Source organism: Equus caballus, chromosome 12 (genome assembly GCF_041296265.1).
Source record: "Equus caballus isolate H_3958 breed thoroughbred chromosome 12, TB-T2T, whole genome shotgun sequence".
In the NCBI taxonomy this organism is placed as follows: Eukaryota; Metazoa; Chordata; class Mammalia; order Perissodactyla; family Equidae; genus Equus; species Equus caballus.
Window position 1 is genome coordinate 13,008,207 of NC_091695.1, and position 25,050 is coordinate 13,033,256.

At 35.1% G+C, this 25,050-nt stretch overlaps 3 pseudogenes; 1 reads left to right on the top strand and 2 right to left on the bottom strand.

The window, feature by feature from the left end:
- Window positions 1-4,761: 4,761 nt before the first annotated feature.
- OR9M1EP (olfactory receptor family 9 subfamily M member 1E, pseudogene) lies at window positions 4,762-5,706 on the top strand (annotated as a pseudogene).
- A 4,720-nt stretch (window positions 5,707-10,426) lies between these two features.
- On the bottom strand, window positions 10,427-11,360 carry LOC138914990 (olfactory receptor-like protein OLF2; annotated as a pseudogene).
- Window positions 11,361-20,569: 9,209 nt separating this feature from the next.
- On the bottom strand, window positions 20,570-21,501 carry LOC138916927 (olfactory receptor 5AP2-like; annotated as a pseudogene).
- Window positions 21,502-25,050: the final 3,549 nt, after the last annotated feature.

The window sequence follows — 25,050 nt, forward strand, 5'->3', positions numbered from 1 at the left end:
GCTTTACTTTCAGTTCCACAAAACCTTGAAATGTCAGATTTTTCTTTCCCTCCCAATGTTGCTTCTTAGGTAACACTGTCAGTTGTCTGAGAATAATTGAGATGGACTGAGTGCTTCTCAAACATGTCTGAAAAGCAGCCACATAAAAATTTCTTTTTTATTTCTTCATGGAGTTTTGTTTCACATATATAATCTACTCACTCCCTTATTTTTAAACTATCGGGGTCAATGTTTTTTTCTCATTCTCTTACGGATAGTATCTAAATTTTCTGGTGGGGACTCAGCTTTTTCTCTTCTTGGTGGGTCTCTGTCTTCGAACCTAATGGGATTTGGGGAAGTGTTCATGGCTAGTCATCAAGAGACCCAGTGATTAGTTTCTGGGTGGACACTAGTAAGCTAATGACTTAACCATGAGATCTTGCCAGAATTATAGAAAAAGAAGAGTTCCTTTCAACTGAGATTAATCATCTGGGAAGAGACAGAGGGTCAAAACTGGTCATATCTCTCTTTGCCTATATATATATGTATGTGTGTGTGTGTGTGTGTGTTTTGAGTATTATCTTTCTCCAATAGGCATCACATTCTCTATAAATCTCATTTCCAAGTCTCTAATCATGCCAAGGACTTCCAATCTCCAGATAATTGCTTATGTTGTTTCCTCTACTGCCTCTCATTCGCTATTCTGTAATTGACAAAATTCATAATGTTGAGTTCAAATTATCCTCCTTTTTCCTGTTTTGTACCTAGAACACTGCCTGGCACAATATTTTCACAAATAAAATATATTTATTGAATGGAGATTCTCTGATATATTCTGTCCTTGGATGGCCAGAATTACTTTTGAACATAAATGCACATATAACACATATCAGAGTCATTAACTTCATTCATCCATCTACACATTTACTTTCAAGATCTTTTAATTCTCCACAGCTTGATAGATACATTTTTGTTTCTTTCTTGTTTATTCCACCATCCTATCACATAGAACATTCTGATAGTTGTTTGATAAATTGCTTTGAACTGATTAAATCAAACTGGATAGCAAATGTCATAATCCAATTTTATATAAAATAATCTACCATATTGAGAGCCAAAATAATTTTTTCTTTGAGACATTCTCAGGATGTAGAAAAACACATCATTTCATTTTTTGTTTAATCAACTCCACAGTAGAACTGTTTAATTGCTCACATATCTTTTCCCACTGGGATTTAGATATTAGTGTGTGTGTTCACGGGATCCAAGGTAAGATTGGAAGGCTAATCCCAAAATCCTCAAAGCAAAATATAAAAGGTTTTGCATTATTCTAAGGAACCTCAGCCTTGCTAAGGGAGGCACAAATCTATTGTATGAACACAGGAGGCCTGCCCAAATGGATTATGGAAAATGTTGCAATGGGTCAATTTTTTATCTTTAACTGCCAAAGTTGATTTTTCCAATGAAAAATGAACTGCAGCTGACAACGGTGTAGTAAGAAGGTGAATGAAAGAAAGTTAGTGATCTGGTAAGTGTTCTTAACATAATCCTAGGATATTAGAGCTGGATAAGATTTTTAATGCTCATTTTCTTATACTCACTTAGTTTACACCCAAGAAACTTATGTTTTGAGAAGAAATATGCCTAGAATGACATGTTTTAAACCCTTAAGGTATTTCCAACAAAAACAATGGCAACAGCAAAACAGCACATTTAACACATGATAGTCTTAAGATAATTCTCAGTATTATTGGATTCTGACTTTGAATCTAAATATAAACACAATTTGCTTTATCTATTATTTCTTTTTAAATGTTTAGTAGGCTTAGATATAAGTTAAAGCTGACTCAATTTGTATATTATATTATTTATTTTATCCTATGGTCATGCATTGGTTTCAACAGTTATCAACACAAATAAAAGGAGTGGGATGGGATTAGTGGGTTGGCTTTAAGGGAATGGAAATCAAGTTTACAAAAGTAGTGACTAGGATTCCATATAGAGAGCTTACTGCAGGAATATATAAGTTTGCTGAACTCTATCAGAAATCTTCATTTCATTCTTACCTGCCGATTGTGTAAAACAGATTATTTAGCGTCTCTTTGGACTCCTCTTAATTTTTTGTTTCTTGTATTCTTTTCCCTTTCATTTTTCCAATTGGATTTCACATTTCATTTTTGAATCCTGCAAATTTCTTTCAGTCTTGAAGCATGTAACATTCTTGAAAGGTTATTACAGGTAGATAATCTCTATATAAATTGATTTCTTCCTTACCTTTAATTCTGTGATTGGAAGTAAGAGGTTTAGTAGAAAATAACTTGAGCAAAGAAGTGATTGTACCCCATGGCTAAGACCCAAGCTTATTTAAGCATTGTCCCTAAAGATATCCTTATTTTTTTGGTGCCTACTTTTTAATAGCCATTCTTCATAATTAGCAAAGGAGTTGATGCCACAACAAAGAAACATTTTCATCCATCCTTACCTCACTAACCACTGGATATAATTTTCTTTCCCTGACCTTCAAACAGTGGCCATTGCTCTAGTCTGAGGTCCATTGACAATCTTGTCTCTCATGTTTGTTGATACATATGGATGGACTGTCACTCAATGAAAGCTGATATTTTCTAAGGAGGAAGCCACATGTATTTCAGGATAAGAGAGCTCCAAAGAGTTGACTAGTAGCTCAATGATGCTTTCTTTTTCCAATGAACCCTTTTGTTAGAGCAAAAAGTGAATCCTGGTTGATAATAAAATAATAAAAATTAATATCTATTGAAGCTCAAACTTGTCTCAATGATTGAATAATAATAGCTAATATTTATTGGATGTTTGGTATTTGAAGAACCCTCTTCAAAATACTTTACATGTAATAGCTCATTTAATCCTCATCGTTACCTTGCAGACAGGTGTTCCTATAACATGCAAGTTACATATCAGAAAAGGAAACCATAGAGCTCCTGAGATGTTGCAAATGTCCTACAAGTATTAAATGGCAGAGTTGGATTTAAACCCAGGAAGTCTGGCTCCAGGGCCCATGCTTTTAATCACCACAACATTCTGTCTCTGTTACTGTGTCAAAAGAACTAAATCTGCCTATCCCTGCACATATCCTAAATGAATATGTAAGTTAGTTTTAAATTAATACTCCTGTTTTAAATTTAACACATAGATTATTTGGAAAATAATTATATTATTTACTCCAGTCTTCTTCTTAAGTTCCACCATTTCTAATACATTTCCATCTCTGTGAAGGGATTGTTTATCGGAGCGGGCTCTAGCCCAATAATACAGGATTTCCAATCTCTACCCTTGAATAAAATTGAGAGACAATAGTTTCTTAACATATTTTTAAAAAACTATTAGAATTAAATTAGATGTGATCGATCATTGAAAATTACAAGATGAAAATATATTAATGACAGATATGCACACTTATGTGGCATTCACCTAATTTAGTGAGAAATAGAACAAAGGTAGAAAATAAACTTTGAGTAATAATCCAGAATTCACAATCATTGTTTTATCTCTATTTCATTCTCTATACCCAGGGAATCACTTCCCAGATAGTTACATTCTTCTATTTACTCTAAATTATGCAAAGTTTTAATAAAGATATTTAGTTTTATTTAAAACCTAGAACAAATTTAGGAAAGAACAAGAGGGTAAGATTTTGGTAATGCTGTTAGATCAAGTTCTGAGATGGATGTTGTGAGATAAAAAAGGAAATATATGTCAAATGTGAATGTAATTAAATACTGACCTTATAAGGGACAGGAAATCATTTAAGTGTTTAAGCAAGAAGGAAACATAATACAAAATCTACTTCATACAGGTAACTCTTACAGTGGTTTACAGATAGATTTTGAAGCATGTTTGAAAGTAGGGTGAGAATCCACTGGAGAGAACGAGGCCAATAAAGAGGTTCAACCGAAGAAAAAGAGGGCTGAAACATAATAAAAGAGTTTCAGTGATGATAAAGAGGAAACATTGGATATCTGCCACATTTCCAGATAAAATAAAATAGATCTTCACATTGACTCAGAATTGTTATATTTCCAACTTTAGAACAGTGAAGGAACAAGATGGTGGGGATATTAAGATTGTACAAGGAAGTTAATTAACAATTATGATTTGATGAGAAATTCTCCTATAACAGGTGATGAAACTGAAACTCAGTGATTAATTAGTCTGCCCAAGCTTTCAAAACTACTCAGTGACAGAGCTTGTATAACTAAAACAGAATTTTTCTTCTTTCTATTTTATCAGTGGATTTCAAACGATTTTAAGGAACTCTTTTATTCCTCAGAAGCAAAGCCACATCTCAAGGTGAGAAATATAGAACTGCTCTTCTATCTATAAAAGGCTTTACTTGGAACAGCAATGCTTTTATCTGTTGAGAAGTGAACAAAAACAACACAAATTACAACAGAGACTATTTATTAAGAGTTTCCTGTTAGCAATGTGGTTAACCACTATCACATGACGTTGGTGGCATATGAGAGAATTGAAGAAAGTAAAAGTAAAGCCCAGGTTTAGAGTTCAGCAACTGGTTTGATAATGCTTCTGTTTAATGAGACAAACAATAAAAAGAGTGAAAACTTATGCCTTATACTACACTAATTGTAGCTATGCCTAGATGCTATCAGGATGTCCAAGTGGATTTAGAACTATTGCCCTATTTATTTCAATCATTTTATTTCTATTTTTGTTAATATTGGGATTGTTATTAATATTGCCATCATTATTCTATCACAACATCAAAGTCCAGGAGAGCTGCAGAGAATGGAGTTGAAGAATGACACTGTGAAGACTGAATTCTTTCTCTTGGGATTTAGTGACCATCCAGAACTTCAGAGTGTTCTTTTTGCTGTTTTTTTTTCCATCTACTCTGTGACTCTCATGGGAAACCTTGGGATGGTTTTATTAATCATAATCAGTTCCCACTTGCACATCCCTATGTACCTTTTCCTCTGCATATTGTCCTTCATAGATACATGCTACTCTTCTGTCATTGCCCCCAAATTACTTGTGGATTTGGTTTCCAATAAGAAGACCATTTCTTACAATGGTTGTGCTGCACAGTTATATTTTTTCTGCTCTTTAGTTGATACAGAATCTTTCCTCTTGGCTGCCATGGCTTATGACCGGTATATAGCAATCTGCAATCCCCTGCTTTATACTGTTATTATGTCCAAGAGGATTTGCTGCCAGCTTGTGATTGGAGCATTTTTGGGGGGTACCATGAGCTCAATTATTCACACCATTAATACTTTCCATCTGTCTTTTTGCTCCAAAGAGATTAACCATTTCTTTTGTGATATCTCTCCACTCTTCTCTTTGTCTTGCACTGACACTTACAAGCATGACATTGTTCTGGTGATCTTTGCTAGTTTGGTGGAGGCTATCTGCCTTCTAACAGTTCTTCTCTCTTATTTCCACATCATAGCAGCTATTCTTAAAACAGATTCTCCAGAAGGAAGAAGAAAAGGGTTCTCCACTTGTGCTTCCCACTTGACTGTGGTCACTATTTACCATGGTACCCTGATCTTCATTTATTTGCGCCCCAGCACTGATCATTCACTGGATATGGACAAAGTGACCTCTGTGTTCTACACACTGATTATACCTATGTTGAACCCCCTAATTTACAGTCTAAGGAACAAAGATGTCAAAAATGCCTTTAGGAAAGTGATTAGCCCAAAATTGCTGTCTTAAAAAAGGGTGAAAATGAGCTTGACAACTTTACAACCTGTCTGTTTCTTGACCTTTGGTCTAACTGATGACAAAGTCTGTTTAATGTGGATCTTTCCAATTCTGTGGGTAGCAAGGACTTAAGCTCAAAATAGAGTCAGAGCTTAATATCAGAATCAGGCCCTTTTATATCAGTTGTATTATGTCTAATTCTTTACCATTTTAAATATTAAATTTTTATCACACTCCTTCATTGCTGATGAAAGCCAAAATTAGTGTTGTCTATGGAGAATAATTTACTAATATTTTCTATGTAGGATAATTCATGTAACATATGAAAATGAAATATGCATGCACCATTTAAACCAGTAATTCTACTTCCAGGAATTGAACCTGTAAAAGCTCATTACTTTCAAATGTATTAATCGCAGCATAATTTGTAGTAGCAAATGATTGAAAATGGTCTAGATGTCTATTAATAGGAGACAGGTTAAAAAATCAAGTTTAATTTTTAAATATTTATTCCAGGGGTAGATCTACCCTGTACGTAGTGTTCTATATCTAATATTCTTACTTCTTTTCTCCCTCCATCCTAAATTTTATCACAATTACTACTAATATTGAATAAGTCACTGACATCACAATATTCCTTTTGTGAAAGTAAATAAATGCAATTCACTGAGACTCTTTTTCAATTAATTATTTCCAAATTAATACACATACATTGTAGCTTGATGGTTCAAATTGCACTCACTCTAAAAAGCATTCCTCAGATGCTAATTCCTATATGATCTTTTTGTGACACGATGTTCAATTCCGGATGACAACTCAGATTTGAAACCTCACTAAAACCTTAAGTGCGCTTCTTTTAAGACTCTCAGCACTTCTAGTCTAATCATGCAGTTATTTGTCTGTTCTATTCCTCTGTTAGATTTATCTTTTAATTATTATGTCTTATTTAATCCCTTGCTTCTTCATTATAGCATGTTCCCTAGTGTAGATACTGAGTAAATTTTTATGAAATGAACATGATTGTTTACTATGGGTTGTGTATAATTTAGATTATGTGCCAGTAATGGACAGAAACTATATATTTCTCTTGCAATATTTTAGGTTAATTCTCCTGAGGGGTACTCCATACATATGTGATTATTACAACATAGCATCAAGTACAGCGGCTTTTTAAAAAACAATCTGCAAATATCAACTAAACAAAAGTGTAGCTCAAAATATTTTCTCAAGAATATATTCACTCTTAAATCTCTTGATTGGTAGGCAAACAGCTAAAATTTCTGAAGGAGGCTATCCTCTCAGAGCCAGAGATGGGAATTGAAACTGAAAAATAGTGGGATGATGGCTTGGCTAGTTTCTAGAGCATGACCCAAAGAGAAGAGGTGGCTGCAAAGTCTAATTTAAGTCCTAACATAAAGGTGAGGTTAAGTAGTAGGAGAAGAGATGGACTAAAGAGGAAAGCCTTCTGACAGTAATAATGTATTCTGGGTTCTAAATCTAGACCTCAGTTCCATTCACCACAGTGGAACTAACTTCACCAGAAGAATTTTGTCCATTCAGATCAGTAAAGAGGCAGGGCTCTGGCCAATGTAGGCTTTCAATAGGGAAAAATGGAATGGTAGCTTGTGGGTGATGAGAACCAAGTGCTTCTTCCTTAACACTGAGGAGGAAATATTCTCCAAAGTTCATGAGTTCATCACAATGGGAGGATATTGTTCCTTTGCAGCTAAGTGTACCATTTCAACCATGACCCCTAAGAGAGGGCCACACAGAATAAAATGAAATGAAATACTCTGTTGTTAATTATGTAAGCTCATTTCTTGGCAATATAGGGTCTGAAACAAATCAGTAGAGAAGTTTCAGGCATCTGGCCTGGACATTGAAATCACATGGTTATCTGTGAAGAAAGCTGTGCTCAGCCTTAACCAAGAGTGAAGGTATTGTCAGGAAAAGAAGTCCTAAGGCTACTGGGCAGAAAGGTCTAAACATGACCTGAGGCTAGAATGTGCAGCCAGAGTCGGACAGATTGGTTGAGCAGGCTTTAAAATGGGTAAAGTTGGATCCTGGAGACTCCAGTTCACGGCATGATGCTATGAAGGATAATGCCTTTTCTTTCAGCATCAGGGATTTTGTCCTTGATAGGGAGTTAGTTGGCTAAGGTCACAGAGCTAACAAGTAAAAACGACTGAATGATATTATACATATTTAAACCCAGGACAGTCTCACTTCACGGTCTAGTTCTTATCTTAAATTCTCTCCCATCTTTATCATTTTCTTAAAATGAGTATAAAACAAAAAGAAAAACAAACACACTGGTTTCCTGAACATCTGTATAAGGCTATCAAATCAGTCTTTAAAGGAAAACGTAAAGAAAAATAAAACAGTATTTTTTTCCCTTACACATTTATGTGAAACATGGCCAGTGAAGCTAACTTTACATAACAAAATAGATTTAATTTTATAGATGTGAAATATTTAATACATTTTTAATAAAGTACATGGAGTTGGGAATGGATTTGGACAGCAATTGAGAGGTCCTAGTATGTGACATATTCTATGAACAACAAATAAGTTGTTTGAGGTTATAAAAGAAAATATTTATGAGATGAAATATTTTTGTCTAAAACTCCTCAATTCATAATGCAAGACAAATAACATGCTGAAAATTGAATGCTTTTAATATTTTGTTTCATTCCATTGATGTTTTGACTGAAAAACACTCAGCACATTTTATACACTAAAGGGATATGTAAAATTAGAGAAAAGGATCTAAATGAAGAACCTTGTATAACCTATTACTCCCTCCCCCCAGAACCAAAAAGTATCTCCATGTTCCTTTCATGACAACAAAATAAAATAAAATGAAATTGCATTATATTTTTCACCATTGAATTAATTACTAATTGATTACAGTCTGAACAACATATGGAACTGATTAAGTTTTTGGAATAGATTACAGGATTGTCAAACATCCAACTACTGAGCAATGACTACTTCTAAAATTTTGTATAGAATATAGTTCCAGTTTATTTCACAGATACACAGACCCAATATAAATCCTTACAAATGGAATACTAGTGTAAATACTACTTTTCCTTTTTTTTTGCCCAAGGAACATACATTTATGTCAATAACTCATTTATGTCAATAAGTCTTCCTTTACAACTTAAACAGTATCACTTGGGAATTTCAGTTATTTATTTTTTTTATTTTAACCAGTATAATCTTATGAACACATCAGGAAGATGATTTCCTATTTTATAGTGGCCTTTGGAGAAGGTCCAAGTCTTTTACTCCAAACTTCCATTCATGAGGTTTTTGTATAGTTGTTAATAGCACCATCTCTGTTCTCCAAAGTGAGGGCAAGAAGGGAAATTCACAGGGTGTTGTAAAGTCTATGAGTTGCAACGTAATCTAGAGCAACTTATCCTAGGAATCTATGCTGATACAATTGAGGCAGAACGTTGAGGAATAGCTCGAGAAGATTTTGACATCAAATAAACTCTGTCCAAGATTCTTATTTCAGCCTAAGCCAAATGACAACAATTGCAGATGGCTTTCATCTAAAATGAATATACTTGAATAAAATTAAAGAAGGGAGTTCTTTCTTTGGTAAATTTACAAAGGTTCATATTTGCAACAATTTTCCAGGGTACACTCATTCATTGAGTCAATAAATTTTTCCGAATTGCATCCTGGAGCTCAGCATTGTAAATATCAAAAGTAGAAAAATAATGGTAAACAAGACATCCAAGGTCTATGCCTTTCTGAAACTTTTAGTCTAGGGAAGGAAATTTCATTATGTTCTTATTTATTCATTTCCTACTTATAGACTTATAAGTGTTATGATGGAAAGTTTATGGGGTGATATTGGTACATAGGAAAGATGCAAACAAACCCAAATCAACCCACTAGAAGTCCCTTCTTGCTGAGTGTCGGTGTCGCAATCCAATGTACACATCAGGATAGATGTGGAGAGGGCTGATGGCTACTCTGAGTTTATTATAACCAGCGTTTCAATATATACATATCTTACATCTGTTAAACATACACAGGTGTTCTAGACAATGTAATTAGCGAATGCCAAGAATTCTTAGTGATTTCTCAAGAAGCCCTCCCTTGGCCTCTGTTTTGATATTATCATGTTATTACTGTGTTCACATATTTTAACTTGGAGCATGCAAGGCATCCTAGGCAATGGCCCCTCCCGCTCCCAATATCGTGTCTCCATCTGTGTCCCCGGGCGACCGGTGCCTGGCTTAGGTTGCCTCCCCCTGGAGGTCTTACTCATCATTGGCTAACCAGCCTTCTCACCTCCAGGTCAGTTTGTTGGCAAGCCTTTTCCAGTGATTATTAATCCTTCCTGCATCAGGGGTGGCTACACTGAGCAAGTTTATTAAACACATTGTTTTTAAAAACTTGGAGCCTGTAGGAGAATAAGTTGAATAGACATGAGGGAGTAGTTTCTATGCCCATTTTATCTCGTGGGACCCACCCATGAACATAGAAGGGAAGTATAAAATAACCCTCTTCGCAAGACAGCAAAGGGAACCTATTAGTACTCTTCCTTAGTTTGGAGGGAAGATTAAGATAAATCGTAACTGCTACCTACACTCAATTTAGGCACAATGATAAGTAAGAAATAATATCTAGAAGCTGTATTGGTGATACTACAGGGACATATGTGAAAGTACCTGAATTTAGCTCTCAGAATATTTAAATACATTTGAGTGAAAACATGGTTTCATTCAGAATATATTTTACTGTCAATTGCTTTTTCAGGACACCTCCCATCCTTATTCTTTAAACTGTGGATCAATGGGTTTAACATAGGGATGGCAACTGTGTAGAAAACAGAGGCCATTTTGTCCATTTCCATAGAGGAACTCTAACTGAGTCCAAAATATATGAACAAGAATGTGCCATGAAATATAGCCATAGTGGTTATTTGGGAGGCATACATAGAGAAGTCTTTGTGACTCCCCTTGGCTGAGTTCATTCTAAGGATGGTAGTTATGACATAACTGCATGTGAGGAGGACAGTGATGATTCTGTACCCCACAACATAGCCAATGAACATGGCATCACTATCTCATTGATGGATATATGTGAAGAGGACAGGTCTAGTAAGGGTGGGAAGTCACAGAAAAAGTAATTGATGATATTGGAATTGTGGAATGACAATTGAAATATGCAAAATGTGTGCATTGTTGAATCCACCAAACCTTTCAAGTAGGCAATGGCCACTAATTGGGTACAAACTCTCCTGGATTTGGTAATTGTATAAAGAAGTCGACCGCTAATGGCTACATAATGGGCATGTGCCATGACAGCCAAAATGAGACATTCCACATTTTCAAAGGGCCTAAAAGAATACATCTTAATGGCACATAAACTATATGGAATTCTCTTTTTCTCAGGTAAGAAATCAACCAGCATCTTGGAGAGACAGAGGAAGAATATCAGACACCAAAGAATGACAGATTTCTCAGGAAATAATACATGGGTGTGTGGAGTCTGGGGTCCATCTTGATCAGCAGGATCATCCCAAGATTGGCAATCACAGCTATGCCATAAATAAGCAGAAAGAGCATAAAAATCCCCTGTTGCACATCCTGTCTGTCAGAAAGTCCTAGGAATAGGAAGTCAGTAAACACAGTGCAGTTCTCAATAGCCATCACTCAGGTCTGGAAATCCCTGGTTGTAAGAGAAGAAAATGAAAGTGGAGGGTAACATCATCTTACTATCTTAATAGTTAAACAGCTGCTCTTTTCTATTTTTTAGTAAATACAAAAAGAGATAAATTATTCTAAGTCTTCTTTAAGTAAACTGTCTCTCATGAAAATGCATCCAATTTAATATAAATTGATAAAGTTATAATCATAACATTGTCTATATTTGCATAACACTGTAGAGTTTCAAAGACAATTTCATCAAAATTAAATCATGTTATTTTCATAGCAACATAAGTAGTATTTATGATCACTTTTGCTATTTTTCTTTCATAACTAAGATTTGATGTCCTCAGAGTTGAGGCAGTAATTCTTGCAATTAGTCAGTCCAAATAGCATATGTCTTCTGACAAGTTGGTTCTTTATTTTCAATGTCCTAGGAATATTGTTATATGGTGTAATAGAGAAGCGTATTTAAGTGAGAGGTTCAGATAATGAATATATTCCTTTGTTATTCCCTCATAATTCAATATTGTAGAGTAGGTAAAGCTATGTCAGGCTCCTAGATACAATATGCCTCCACTTTTCTATTAACCATTCAGGTCTTATCCAGTCTCAATTAGCAAGGGAGACACATAGTCTGTGTTCCAGGATCCTCTGGATTTATTCACCAGCAGATCAGATGTGTAAGACAAATGATAAAAGTCCTCATATGTCCATAGTCACATGATGTCTGAGAGAATCATTCCTGAACTTTGCCCCCAACTCAATCCCTAGAAATTGTAATATTGTTTTCTTTAATCCCTGTTTCTCTTGAGTATCTCTGAAATATGCCTTCCTTCAGTTTAAAAGAGATGGTGGTCCTTGGCAGGTCAATTGAGTTCTATGTCCCACTGTCATATTTTCCCCAATCCAATTATATTATATATAATGTCATCCATGACCTCCTTTGTTCTGTGAGAACACAAGAAAAGTGGAGTTGAGGGGTCAGCCCCGTGGCCGAGTGGTTAAGTTTGCACGCTCTGCTTCAGTAGCCCAGGGGTTCACTGGTTCAGATCCTGGGCGCAGACATGGCACCACTCCTCAGGCCATGCTGAGGTGGTACCTCACATGTCACAACTAGAAGGACACACAACCCAAAAACAAACATATACAACTATGTACTGGGGGGGGGCGTTGGGGAGAAAAAGCAGAAAAACAATGATTGGCAACAGTTGTTAGCTCAGGCACCAATCTTAAAAAAAAACAAAGAAAAAAAAGAAAAGTGGAATTGAGGGTAGATGAAGAACAGAAAAAGAACATATGCATAGCAATCTAGTGATCAATGTGCAGGTCTACAAACCTTTGGCCTAATTTCACTTAAATATCTTTCCCTTTAGATACATCATTAAAAAAAAATACTGTCCTTTAAAACTAAAAATATTTTTAAAATATATAAAGGTGCAGGGAAAATATTTAAAACAATAAAAAATGTCTAACTACCTACAGAAACCATATTTGCATTTTATTATACTCCCTGCTATCTATGTATATATGAATGTAAAATAACCAGATTGAGAAAAGAAATTAAAATAAAAGTTTGTAGAATTTTTCTTACTCTCCTTTTCTTTTATAAAGAGTTTCAGTCAAAAAAAGGATAAAAGAACTAAATAACTCTAAGATATAATTCAGAGACAGACAAAAAAATATTAGCATCTGGCTCAGAACTACTGACTCCTTTGTTATATGCAGCTCTGTCTACATGAGGTTTCAGCATTGTCTCCTGACTGACCTGGGTTATGAACTGTCTTTGTATCTGGTCCCTGGGTGTTGAACACTTGATCTCTCAGGAATAAGTGACAGATTTACTAAAATAGCTTCTCATCTGATCTTTTACAGTTAGGGAGATTGTGACAGGAAAACAGAGCACTTTTAAAACTTTTTCTTCTGTCCCTCTCTACCTTAATACCCAACATTGTACTTGTTTGCCGATGGTAAATTAATCCAATCAATGATATACTTTATATCTAGTTCACTAGCTCCTTTTAAGCATTTTGTTTTAATTTTGTAAATTACAAAACAAATACACACCCACTCATGCTGATAACACTTCCACAGACACAAACACTCTCCATTAAACACAAAATAAAGATTTTTCTAAGTAAAATTTATTTTTTGAATAAAATTTTTTACAGAAATAAAAATTTTTGTAAAAACAGCAAGAAACTGACCATATTCACACTGCCTAGGGACAACTAGATTTTTCTCTATATTATTTGACTTTTAATTTTTAAATAAAAATGGCACCAGAATGAATAAATATATATACATATGTATATATGTAACATATAGAATATATTCTCTGCTAATGGCCACTTGGTTTATAGACAATTCTTCATATCATAAAAGTTCTGATATGAGAATAATTCTGCATAAATAATTTGTCACAGCCAGCTGTTTCTTTGAAATTAATTCTAAGAAATGTCCTTTAGGAGCAAAGAGTTTTGACTCTGAATAAAGGCAGTGTTGGCCTTTTTACCTTTCTTAGTTGTTTCATATTATCTAATTTTCACCACATATTATTATATGTTTTATATATTATCACGTGTTCTCAGTTGTCTGTAACAACTTCACGATATGAAACAGAAATTGAAGCACAGAGATAAGTAAATTTCTACACTCCCATAGACATCAAATTTCGCTGAATTCATAGAAATTGCTCACAATAGACTCCTGAACACACTGCCATGAAACAATTTGTCTTAAAATGTAACTCTGTTAAATGCTCTCTTTGAAAGTTAAAGTGCATTTATGTTAAAGTGATATTTGAAAATTAACAAAATTAATGACCCATGAATCCTAGATTTCTAAGAGAAGTGAGACTATTCAGTTCCCATCACTAAACCAAGGTGGAATCTCAGCAGTGATTGAGGGCAAAACGGTTGTTACATTGGAAGTTAACCTGTTTTATTTTTTTCACCTGGGCATTTGAAAATAATATCGGTGTGAAGAAAACGTGATGTGGAGAGTGGCTTCATTGCACACTTCCAGGAAACAAATAGAAAAGAAAGAAATTGCTGCCCTTTGATGTTGTGCAAGCTGGCAGCTTTGGGGATAATCTCTGTATTGTCCATTCATTGAGTAATATTTTGTCATTGTGTGAATCATTGCTCTACCGTTACCAGCATAGGTGGGATGTGTTCCTTAAATGCCAACAGTTGATTGATATTCCAAGAAAATGTATAATAATCATGTACGTTAAGCTGTACAATGTAAGTCTTAATGCTCTTAATTTATTACCACAAAATCTGAAAATACAAAATTTGTGTAAAAAACAAGAACAAAATTAAGATGTGCAATGCATGTAAGAGTTTACAAATTTAAATATTTCAGTCAGTTTTGTATTTCTTCTGAAACCTTGCCTGCTATAAAAAGAAACAGATTTTGCAGTCATTTTTGTTTCCAAATAATGTATTTGCCTAATATGTTGTTAGGGAGTTTGCTTTCGCTTTCTATAAACCTAGATTTATCTTCAGGCAAAATCCAATGAAATTAGTATATTTTTAGGTTTTGGAAAAGTGGTTTTAGTGACAATTGTTAGTGTCTTTCATAAGGTGTTGCTGCTATTTGTGTGCTGATTCAACACTAAAATACCGAAAGTACTACTGTGGGAGATATTTTTGACGCAAATCTCAAAACACCTGAGTAATTGCCAATAATCGTCCATCAGGTAAACATAAGAAAATGATGTATTTGTGGTACCTAACAGCTTAACTACAATTCTCTGCTTCTCTTTTTCACTTTTGGAGAAGGAGGAGTCATCCTTGGTCATCTTGGTCATCTTCTGATTCCTTGCATACTCATTTTCCCTCAGGTCTCTCCTGTTTCCAGGGATACCAGATTTCCTCAGGCTACACTCAGTTTAAGCAGGATAAAGACTTTATCTTCATAAACACTGTAGCCCCTCCAGACCTTGCAGTCTAATTCTTACTCCCCATTCAATCTGGAGCAGGGTAGCAATATATTGCTGAAAATTGGATAACCTAAATTACTCCCTAAAGGGTTTATGGAAATATTAAAAAAAAAATAAAATAACAAAAAGCAGATGTTTAACAGCAAAATAGATAATTATTCTATGAAATATTCTATGAAAGTTGCACGATTTATTTTAGAAAAACATGCTGAACTTTAATACAAGGCATTATTAAAGATAAAAATTTATAATGATAAAGATCTGAAGTTTCTTATAAACTCGTATTCTATAGATTTTGATATTGGAAAACCTTTTTGATATGTAATGCACATATAGAACATACTTAAATAAGTATACAGCTAGAAAAATTTTCAAACAAAAAAATGCCCTGTAACCAGGGTGAAGACTAAGAAACAGAACATTACCAGAATCACCAAAGCCTTCTACACGATCCCTCCTATCATTAATCTCTTACACTCAAGGAGTAATTACTTTCTTTACTTTTATCATGATAGATTAGTTTCTATTTTTTGAACTACATATAAGTGGGTACCTAAAGTATGTACTGTTCTATTGCGTGCTTCTGCAATCCATCCATGCTAGATGGATGCAATTGCAGTACATTCAACCTCGTTGTATAGTATTTATTTGTATGAAGAGAAAATTATTTGTTTATCTACTTTCATGTTTATAGGCAGTTGTTTTCACTTTTTTCTATTAAAATAATGTTAATGTGAACATTTGTGTACATCTCTTTTGGTAGAGATAGACACTCATTTATCCTGAATATAGAATCAAGAGTTGAAATTATGTATGACTGTGAATGTATATAAAATTTAGATTTAGTAAATATTGTCATACAGTTTTCTATAAGTATGCCAATCCACATTTCCACTATCACACTCTCAGTGTGTGAGTCTTCTGGCTTTTAAAGATCCTCTCCAATACTCAATGTTGTCTTTCATCTTGATTTTAGCCATTATGTACAGTATTTTTTTCTCAATGACTAATAAAGCTGCATATCCACTTTTATCATATGTCTCTTAATGTCAAAATGCGAAATAGAAAGCCAGTTAAAGGGGTTCAGTTTGATTGTTTTGAGGGTTCTACAACTCATGCTATCAGTCTACCTGTCATCATTGCCACCTCCATTTGGGGTCAAATGGCCTAGGGATGTAGTGTTTTCCATTGGTATGAAATATAGTCCCACCCATCTGTTATTCTTTTAATCACCCAAAATAGAAATGAGCATATGCATTGATAGATTTACATTAATATAGACATAGAATGTGATAGATGGATGCTTAATAAAGAATGTTCAGTTGAAGCCCCTTTTTTGACAGAGTGGAAACTGAGGTCCAAAAAGGAAAAGTGAGTTGTTGAAGATAACAGTTATAGTGAGTTGAGAGTAGTGATTCAGATCCAATTTTGTTACCATTTTTCTCCAGTTCACAGCATGTTTCTACAGAAGAATTCAAACTAGGTTAAATTTTCTGCCTCGTAAGAAAGAGCCACACACTTATTCATATAGTAATACTTATTACTGTTTGGTTTAAGAATTTTGCTAATCAGCTCTCCACCAGTATGGAGTGAATGGCTTGTATCATTATGCATAGACCCTAATTGTCATTACTCATTGTGCATACTTTTAGGGATATCAATGTGGAACACATATAAGGAACTACAATAAAGAAATTGATCTACGACACTGACCCATTATACAAATTACTGAAAAGAGGCCTTACACTGGGAGCTAGAGATGAGAAATGGAAGCTACAAATGGTGGGATGATAGTTTGGTCAATGACTAGGGCCTGATCCATACAGAATGTATGGCTATAAAGTCTACAGAAAGTTCTACATCCAAAGATGAGGTTGAGCAGTGAGGCAGAGCATAAACGAGTGAGGAAAGTCTTCTGATAGTGACACTACACTCTGGGTTATAAATTGAAATCACAGTTGCATTACAGCAATGAAGACCCTTTAAAAGTATAATTTTATCCAAACAGGTCAGTGGTGATATAGGGCTCTGGCTAATGTAGGCTTCCAATAAGGAAGAATGGAATGATAGTCTGAGGGTGATGAGAACCAAATGCTTCTTCCCTAACACTGAACAGGAAATGAACTCCAAAGTGCGAGGGTTCAACACATCTCACAGATGTTAGATTTTTTGCAGCTAAGTGTGCAATTTCAGCCATGGCCCTGGGATTGGGCCACACAGAATAACATAAAATGGGGTACTATGCATGAATATTCTAAACGCATTTCTTGATAATATGGGGGCTGGGGCTTATATCAGTAGAGCAGTTTCAAGCACCTGGCTTGGACACGAGAATGGTGTGGCCAGCATGGGGAGCCATGAAGAAACCTCTGGTCAACTCTAACCAAGAGTGAATGCAGAGTCAGGAAAAATAAGTCCTAGGGTCCCTGGGCAGAGAGCTCCAAACATGACCTGAGGCTGGGATGTGAAACTGAAATCTGACAGACTGGGTGAGCAGGCTCTAACTTAGATAAAGATGGATCCTGGAGACTCCTTTTCATGACATGATGCCATGAATTATATTATCTTTTTTTTTCATCACAGGGCTTTTATTCCTCATGGGGAGTTAGTATGATTTTTATGATCTTACAAACTTTCTTGATCAACATATATATATATCCTTATAATGTTTATATCAAACCTATGTCAAAGAGACGAGGAAACTGAGGCTTAGCAAGATTAAGTAACCTCAGATCACACAGCTAACAAGTAAATTGTAGCACATGTTTCCCCTGCTATCCAAAATTTCACTTTAGGCCCCTTCACTTTTACAAAAGACCTACATAAGTACCTGCTTATGCTAGCTGAAAAAAATTGAAAAGGATTTCTGCTTAAGTGAAAATAAATAGCATTCAGTGTTTGTTTTGCAGGGAGCCCTTAAGAAGACAGCAGGCACCTGGAGCAATGAGACTGATGCTGCAAACTCCATCTCTGGGAACTATATACTCAGCATAGCTTTATTTTTTTGGTGGAAGATTAGCCCTGAGCTAACTACTGCCAATCCTCCTCATTTCACTGAGGAAGACTGGCCTTGAGCTAACATCCGTGCCCATCTTCCTCTACTTTATATGTGGGTTGCCTGCCACAGCATGGCCTGCCAAGCGTTGGCATGTCACATCCAGGATCCAAACCAGCAAACCCCGGGCCACCAAAGCAGAACATGTAAATTTAACAGCTGTGCCACTGGGACAGCCCCAAAATCTCTCCCTTCTTGATCATGTTCTTAAATGAAAACAAAACAGAAACAAACACAAAAAAATCCTCCTTTTCTGACAATGTTAAAGCTTATTAAATCAGTGTCCATAAAAGAAAAGGGAATGTAAAACAGTAAGTGATATATTTTTTTCCTTAAGCATATATGTGAAACACGGGAGGTGAATCCAATTTTACGTAACATGAATAGATTCAATTTTATAGATGTGAACCTATTTAATATGTTTTAAGTAGATTAAGTGTGGAAGCGTTTTGTATAATAATACAGAAGTCCTAATATATGAAATATTCTATGAGCAACAAAAAAATTATTTGAGATTATAAAAGAAGATACCTAAGAGTACTAAATATTTTTGTCGTAAAACTGTTCAATTAGGAATTGAAGACAAGTAACTTGCTGAAAATTGCATGTTTTTCATGTGTTGTTTCCTTCTTATGATGCTTGATGTACATGACACTCAGCACATTTTATAAACTCAAGGGATATATAAAATTAAGGAAGAGGATGTAAATGGAAAACCTGTATAACCCATTAAGCTCTCCTCTCAGGAACCAAAAAGAGTGTCTTCATGTTTCTTGACAACAACCTGAAATAAAATGAATAATTTTGACAACCTGAAAGAGTTTTATGTTTTTCATAATTGGGCTAATTGTTAATTGGTTACAGTGAGAAAAACATAAGCAATTAACAAGTTATCAGAACACATGTTAAGATAATCTAACATCCAGCTACTCAGCAATGACAACTCTTGAAATTGTGTTTAGACTATAATTACTATTAATTTCACAAATATACAGAGAGCCAATATAAATCATTACAAATGGAGTACTAATGTAAATATTACTTTGTTCTTTGGGGTTTTTTTGTTAAACACATATTTAAGTTAATAAATCTTCTTTTCAACTTAAATTGTATCAATTGGGCGTTACAGTTGTTTTTTAAATTTTAACCAGTATAATACTATGAACACTCCAAGGGAGATGGAGTCCTCTTCCCCAGGCCCTTTGAGAAAGAAGGTCCAGATTTGAACCCCTAACTTCCATGCAAAGTTTCTGTACAGTAGTCACTTGCACCATATCTGCTCTCTAGAGTGAGGGCAAGAAGGAAATCCACAACCTGATGTGAAGGCTGAGGTACAATATAAACCTAGAGTGGCTGATCCTGGGGTTGTCTGCTGATATAAGTGGGGCAGAATGATGAGGAATACAGGATCTGAGAAGTTCCCTATATTAAATGATCCCTGTTACTGATACTTAATCAGCCTGGCCAAAAGACAGGAAGCACAGATGGATATCATCAATGATGAAAATACTAGAATCAAGCAAAATAAAATAAAGGGGCAGAGGTTTTGTAAATTTACGAAGGTTTTTTGCATTAATTTTCTAAGGGACACTCATTCAGTCAATATTTTGAATGGCTTCCTGGAGCCAAGCATTGTAAATAACAAATTAATAATATTGGTGAACAAGACAGACAAGGGCCTTCCATTTATGGTACTTTGAGTTAGGGCAGGAGATTTTAATTTATTTATATGTATTAATTTACTACTTGTATACTTCTAAGTGTTATGATGGAACATTTATAGGGTGATGCTAGTATTTAGGAAAGATACAAACAAACCTAACTTAATCCACTAATCCTCCATTCTATCTGAGCAAGTTTATTAAACTCAGTGTATAAAAAACTATTTGGAGCCTTAGGAGGGTAAGTTTAATTGACATGGGTGGAAGGGTTGCCCTGCCAATGCTATCTTATTGGAGTACAACCATGAACAGAGAAGGGAGGTACAAAAAGACCATATTTGCAAGTCAACTTGTTACTACTCTTCTTTACTTTGAAGAGCAGATTCAGATCAGTAATGACTGCCCACTAGACTTAACTTAGGCAAAAAGATAAGTAATAGAAAATATCTAGAAAGTGTATTGAGGAAACTACAGGAATCTATATGAAAGTACCTGAACTTCACTTCTCAGAATGTTTAAATAAATACTTTGGTAAGAAAATGTAGTGTCACCTGGAACATAACTTAGGGTCGATTGCTATCTTCAAGGCATCATTCATATCCTCCTTCGTTAAGCTGTAGATCAGTGGGTTTAACATAGGGATGAAAACTGTGGAGAAAACAGAGGCCATTTTGTCTATTTCCATGGTTTAACTCAAGCTGGGTTGGAAATACACGAACAGGAGCATGCCATGAAACATAGCTACACAAATTACTTAGGAGGAAAACACAGAGAAGGCTTTGTGTCCCCCTCTGCTGAGTTCTTTTAAGGATGGTAGCTAAGATGTAGCTGTAGGGGAGGAGAACAATGATGATACTGCACCCCACAACACAGGTACTGAAAGTGAACAACTCTACCTCCTTGATGGTTGTATTTGATGTGGAAAGGGCTAGAAAGGGTAGGACATCCCAGAAATAGTGATTGATAATTTGGAATTGCAGAACGAAAGTTGAAATGTGCAAAAGTCGTTGACTGCTGAATCCACCAAACCTTCTAGGTAGACAATGGAAACTAGGTGGGTACAGACTTTACTGGAAATGGCAATTGCAGAAAGAATTGGATTGCAAATGGATGCATAATGTTCATATGCCATGACAGCCAACATGAGACATTCCACATCGGCAAGGATCCAAAAAATATATATATAAATGGCACATAAGTTACATGGGATCCTCTTTTGCTCAGACAAGAAATCAACCAGCATCATGAGACAGAGAGTGGAAGAGCAGCCGGCATCACAGAATGACAAATTGCTCAGGAAATAATACATGGGTATGTGGATTCTGGCATCCATCTTGATCTGCAGGACCATCCCTAGATTGGCAATCACAGTTACGCCATAAATCAACAGAAAGAGCACAAAGAGCCCCTGCTGCACATCCTGTCATAAAGTCCTAGGAATATGAAGTCCGCAAACACAGTGAAGTTCTCAACAGCCATCAGGTCTGGAAATCCCTGGTTGTAAAAGAAGAAAATGGAAGTGGAGGATAACATCACCTTACCATCTTAATAGTTAAACTGCTGATCTTTTCTGTTTTTCAGTAATTAGAAAAAGTGACAAAGTATGCTAAAACTGCTTTAGGTAAACGGACTCTCTTGTAAAACTATCCAATTTAATATGTCATAAAATGATAATGATAATAATATGCCTACAAATGTGCAACACTGTATTGATTTTGTAAGACACTTTCATCCAAATTGAATCATTGTATTTCCACACCGACCTATGTAGTATGTATGAGGATTTTTGCTACTTCTATCTTGTAGATTAAAACTTGATTTCCTCAGAGCTGAGGCAATAGTTCTTACAATTAGTTGATCCAGATAACCCACATGTTTTGAAAGATTTTTTTTCAATTTTGTAGAAACATTGTTATATCCTGTAATAGATAATCATAGTTAAGTGAATGCCACAGGTAATGAATACATGTCTCTGTTTTTCCCTCATCATCCACAATTGTGGAGCAGTAAGAGCTATGGCAGCTTCCAGGATGTAACATTACCCTCTTTCTCATTAACCCCTCAGATCCTATCCAGCCTCCAAGAGCAAAGGATGGAGATAGATGTGATCCAGGACCTACTGGATCAGGGAGGGTGTTCACTGCTGGAGAAGAGGGTGGAATGGTCTGCATGAGTGAAGCACTAGAGGACACAGACAGGAATATCCCAGGGCTAACAAGGCTCCCTTTGACAGCTGCTGTGGCTCATAGGAGAATTCACATGATCTGTTTATTAGCAGATCAGATGTGTAAGACACATGATAAAATTCCTCATGTGTACACTGTCCTATGATGTCAGAGAGAGTCATTTTTGTACTGTATCCCATCCCAACCTCTAGAAATTTTAACATTGTTTATTGTTTTTTTGTTTTTTTTATCCCTATTTCACTTGAGTGTCTCTGAAATCTGCCTTACTTTGGTTTAAAAAAAGTTGATGAGAGGCCAGCCCAGTGGTGTAGTGGTTAAGTTAGGCGTGCTGTACTTCAGTGGCCTGGGTTCATGGGTTTGTATGCTGAGCACAGGTCTCCATTACTCATCAAGCCATGCTGTGGCAGTCACCCACATACAAAATAGAGGAAAGACTGGTACCAGTGTTAGCTCAGGGACAATCTTCCTCAAGCAAGAAGGGGAAGTTGACAACAGATGTTAGCTCAGAGCCAATCTTCCACATCAAAAAAAAGTATGAAAAAGGAAAAGAAAGAAAGAAAGAAAAAGAAAAAGTTTGATGACCTTTGGGAAGCCATTTGTATTCTATGTCTTACTGTTATATTTTACCCAAACCGATTAAGTTACATGTAATGTCATATATAACTTCCTCTCTTCTGTGAGAATATTAGAAAAATGGAGTTGAAGGTAGACAGAGAACAGAAAAAGAATATACGAATAAGAATCTAGTGATCAATACTCAGGTCTACAAAATCTTGGTCTGAATTTATTTAAATTTGTGTCTCAGGAGATACATCATTTAAAAACATGCTTTCCTTTAAAAATAAAAATATTCAAACTATATATGAAAGTACAGGGAAGAGATTTAAAAAAATAAAAAATGTCCAACCATCTCTGTAATCCATACTTGTATTTGATTGTATTTACTGCTAACTGTGTATATGTATTTAAAATAAATTGATAAAATTAATTAAAACAAAATTTTGGAGAATATTGTATATACTCCTTTGGTTTATAACACGCTTTCAGTGGTAAAAGGATAAAAGTGCTAAGGAAATCTGAAATATAAATCAGAAAAAAATAATTAGTACCTGACCCAGTACTACTAACTCCTTTGTTGTACACTGTTCTGCCTATATGAGGGTTCAGCATTGTCTCCTGACTGACCTGGATTATACAGCCATTACTGTGTCTGGTCCCTGGGTGTCGAACATAGTCTCTCAGGATAAGTGTCAGATGTAGTAATGTGGTTTATCATCTTATATTTCATAGAGGCAGGGTGATTGTGAAAGAAATACAGACATTTAAAAAATGTGTTTGTTTTGTCCCTCTCTACCTTACTGCCCAATATTATGCTTATTTAGCAATTATTATACTTACTGTGTCAAGAAGCATTCCTTATTTCCAGTTACCAAATCCCTATACCAGTGTTTCATTTTAATACCATAGTTTACAAAGTGTTTACTCACCCACTCATGCTCACAATCTTACAAAAAACACCAGACATATTCCTATTAAACACATTCACGAAGTAAAGATTTTTGTAAAAACAGCAAAAAATTGACCATAATCACACATCCTAGGGATAACTAAAATTTGTTGTCAATATTATGGATTTTTAATTTTTAAACAAACAGGATGTCAAAATAAACAATTTTTATATGTAAATAAGTATTATGAATAGAAGCTTTGCATTTGTTTCTATGATGTACATTAGTTAAATCAATCTATCTTCTGCTAATGGCCACTTGGTTTATATATAACTTCATATCACAAAAACGCTGACAGTAAAATCATACATATATAACTTATCACAGCAGGTCTTTCTTCAAAGTAAATTATTAAAAACTGAAAGTTAAGAGCAAAAAGATGTTACCTTAAATATAAAAAAATTTTGCTTTTTTACCATAGTCAGATGATTCATATGATCTAATCATCAGTACATATTATCATTTATTTTATATATTATCAAACGTCCTGGGTTTTCTCTAACAAGCTCGTTATACAATATAGAGTTGAATTAGTGTATTATATTGTGATAAGAACACAACATAAGATCCACGCTCCTAGCAAATTTTCAAGTATACTATACAGACTGTTAACTATGGGCACCATGCTGCGCGGCAGACCCCTAGGACTTATTCATCTTGCATAACTGAAACTCTGTACACATTGATTAATACTTCCCTGTTTCCCCTCCCACTAGACCCTGGCAACCACCATTCTACTCGCTGATTCTAAGAGTATGATGACAATTTTTGATTCCTCGTATACGTAGTATGATGTAGTATTTATTTGTCCTTCTGTGTGTGGCTTATTTCACTCAGCATAATGTCCTCCAGATTCATACATATTGTTCCAAATGGCAGGAGTGATTTCCTTTTTTAAAGGCTGAATAATATTCTATTATATGTCTCTACCATATTTTCTTTATCCATTCACCCAATTATGGGCATTAGGTTGTTTCTTGTCTCTTGACTATTATAAATAATGCTACTATAAACGTGGGAGTGCAGATATCTCCTTGATCTCTCCTTCTTATTTCCTTTGGATATGTACCCAGAAGTGGGATTCCTGGATCACTTGATAGTCTATTTTTAATTTTTTGAGAAACCTACATATTGTTTTCCATAAAGGCTGTACCAATTTACATTCTCAGCAACAGTGTACAAGCCTACCCAACTGAAATTGAAATTGAAACCAAAAGGTGATAAATAAACGTCTAGAGTCTCACAGACATTGTTTCATTGAATCTCAAGAAATTCCTCACAATAGATCCCTGAATACTTTGCAATAAAACACATGTATCTTAAAAGGTAACTCT